The sequence below is a fragment of the Limulus polyphemus genome, unplaced genomic scaffold (genome assembly GCF_000517525.1).
Source record: "Limulus polyphemus unplaced genomic scaffold, Limulus_polyphemus-2.1.2 Scaffold2546, whole genome shotgun sequence".
Classification (NCBI taxonomy): Eukaryota; Metazoa; Arthropoda; class Merostomata; order Xiphosura; family Limulidae; genus Limulus; species Limulus polyphemus.
In genome coordinates this window covers 100,875-104,107 of record NW_013668156.1, presented here as the reverse complement: position 1 = coordinate 104,107, position 3,233 = coordinate 100,875, and the positions used below count along the sequence as shown (strand labels likewise).

Sequence of the window (3,233 nt, the reverse complement as noted above, 5' to 3'; positions counted from 1 at the left end):
TCTACCCAGCTGTTTATTGTGGGTGAATCAATGAATCAAGTGGGTTCACCCTAGTTGTTTAACTTTACCCAGCTGTTTAATGTGGGTGAATCAATGAATCAAGTGTTAGGTATCACTCTAGTTGTTTAACTCTACCCAGCAGTATAAAGTGGGTGAATCAATGAATCAAGTGGTAGGTATCACCCTAGTTGTTTAACTCTACCCAGCTGTTTATTGTGGGTGAATCAATGAATCAAGTGGGTTCACCCTAGTTGTTTAACTTTACCCAGCTGTTTAATGTGGGTGATTGCTTGTAAGTTTGCGAAACTTTTGTTTATAAATCGTTGTTTGTAATAACTGTTATTGTAAATTGTATTGTTGTGTGTATATTAAAACGTATTTGTGTTAAAAAAGAAAACTGTGTATCAATCTTGTTGGCAAATATGATAAACTGACTATATATCGGCTTTAATTTAACTGCTAAATCCAAAGTACAATTTAACTACTAAACTTAAATTTATCAGTTAACTCAATTTCAGGCTATTTGAAATTCTAATACGTAACAAAAAGTACTGTTGTCAACACAGAACCCCTTTTTTAAATCTATTATTTAAAAAATTACCCCTTAAAATGCATCTACCAATGCCATAAACAGCTATAATAAATGTATATATCAAGGCAAATCACGAATTCAATAAGTTGAAGTGCTTAAGGAAAGTAAGCCTAATGACAACAAATTTAAATAAAATTGGGCCTTCACTCGCTTCAGTAACTCGATCGATCAGTCGTGGAATTGTACAAGTGAGTTTACCTTTACTTAATCGCTCTGATTTTGAATCTAAAATGGAAAAATTAAGAAAATGTGAAGTAAAAACTTTAGCGGCTTTCGTGATTTTTTATCACAAATATTAGGCCTATTGGTTTCTAATGCTTCGCCAGCTTTTGGCGTTTAAACTGGTGGATTCTGAAATTAAAAATGAACTAAGTAACCAAACTAATAAAAATATTATATTTTTTATTCGTTAACTATAGCAACAACATATTAACATAAAAAAATAAATATAAAAATAACTCGAGTGCTTTCGAAATGTTGACTCCTTTTTTCATGGGTAAATAACAAAAAATATATTAGTTCACAAGAAGTAAAAACAGACCCCTTTTTATTTTATAATGGGTAACTAAACTGTACATTTCTAACTTTTCTTAACTCTCATCTATTCAGCTGAATAAATGAAGAATATTGCCATTCATGCAATGGTGTTTTTCTCTCTCTCTCTCTCACTGTCTGTCTCTTTCGCGATAATTTATCGAAAATCATAAATTTTTTCTGGAAGTCGATACTTACTAGGAGAGTACCTGTGCGATGCCCGGTGAGAAGTTCATGAAAGTTGTTTTCTGATAGATGCCTGTTCCAGTATAAAAACTGAAAGTACATAGGAAAAGAACTATTCATGTCAACTTGGCTTAATTACTTAAATAACATTTTATTTTCTATTTTAAGCAATAAGTAACGTAACTTGAAACATCTCACTTAATATAAATGTCGATCTTCAAAGTATGTATAAACAGTGTGTGAAAGAAAAAACAAGTGATTGATAGGATTTGAAAACAAAATGCATTTGTATAATGTTTTGCCACTTATGAATATAATTTGGGTTTCTGTTTTTGTCCTTAACATGTCAGTAATAACTGAAAAAACATACTGTGTTGTGTGTATACCCCATGTAATGAAAGAGGAAACAGGAGAAATCCCCTCAGTAACCTTAGTGGCCACTCCAACTGACTGATCTATACTTAACCAGCACTGAAGCTGTGAAATCTGTACGTTTTAAAAGAAAATTAATTTATCTTGACAGGTTTTTTTGTTTTTGTCAGGTCCAAATGCAAAAGCTTGGGAAGAGTTGTAGGACAGACTTCTCTGAAACCATAATTAGATTTATACTGGAATAATAAAAATTAAGTAACGTATATGTGATGTTCGCATAATTATAACCAACAACAGGCATGAAGCAAGAAAGTTAAAGAAAAAATAAAAACGAATGTGCCTGCCAGGGATCGAACCTGGGACCTTCCGCGTGTTAGGCGGATGTGATAACCACTACACCACAAGCACCTTATATCTAAAATTTGTATATTGTACATTTAGAATGTGTTAGATCTTTCTGTATGTATAATTAAGATTTTATTATTGGTAAAATTTATTTGTTTTTATTGTACTTTTTATTACAATCCCTAGGCCTTGACCGCAATTTTTAAACTTTTAATTAATTGTACTTCGTTGCTCTAGAGTAGTACTCAACCTTTTCCAATATCATTCACCCCTATAAGTTTTTCACAACAACTCACTCACCCCAGTTCGAAAAAAGTACTGAATTAGAATTATTTATTATGACTTAAATATACATCAAATTACAACTACAATTAATATAACAAAAAATAAATGTATTTATCAAAGTTCAACTATAATAAATAATAACGACTTCTTTTTTTTCTCTTGAATTTGATGTTTAATCGATAATATTCATTCACCCTGATTCAGATATCGTTAAATTCTGGCTGAACCATTTACCCAGTTGAAAAGCACTGCTCTAGAGTCTAGGTTATTAGGCCTGCATCTTTTGCAGCAATTAAAATTAATTTACTGATTAAAGTAAGCAACCTATAAGATACAGAAATTCTAACTTTATCGTTTATGTGCTTCGGAATTTAGCGAAAGTAACCTGTCCAGTTTTTGATTATACTTACAATACAAAATATACGTTCCGTGTGATAGTTTGCATCTAAAAATTATATTTTTGTTTTACTATATTATTGAAACGTAAAAAATAATTAGGTATGTATGCATGTATATTTAAAATTACCATAAATCGTATTTTTAAACATATATTAATTCAACTTATAACTTTGTATATACAAATGTACAGCCACCTCGTTCCACAGTTCTGGAGCTAACTGAACCAACCTTGACCATGTGCGTAGGTGAGTGTACTAACAACCACTAACTGTGATGAATTCAAATTCGATAACGAGGAACCCACTTTGAGACTAATAATGGCCGGAGACGGCTTGAATGGGTAATGAAGAAAAACTTTAATATAAGTTTAACATAACAGCAAATGTACAACGTTTCGACAAGGTTTTGTCGGAGACGGCTTGAATGGGTAATGAAGAAAAACTTTAATATAAGTTTAACATAACAGCAAATGTACAACGTTTCGACAAGGTTTTGTCGGAGACGGCTTGAATGGGTAATG

The 3,233-nt window shown here is 31.6% G+C and overlaps 1 non-coding gene across 1 annotated transcript; it reads right to left on the bottom strand.

The window, feature by feature from the left end:
* Positions 1-2,019: 2,019 nt before the first annotated feature.
* On the bottom strand, positions 2,020-2,092 carry Trnav-aac. Its single transcript has one exon. It is a non-coding gene; the product is annotated as a tRNA-Val (tRNA).
* Between the last annotated feature and the right edge of the window lie 1,141 nt (positions 2,093-3,233).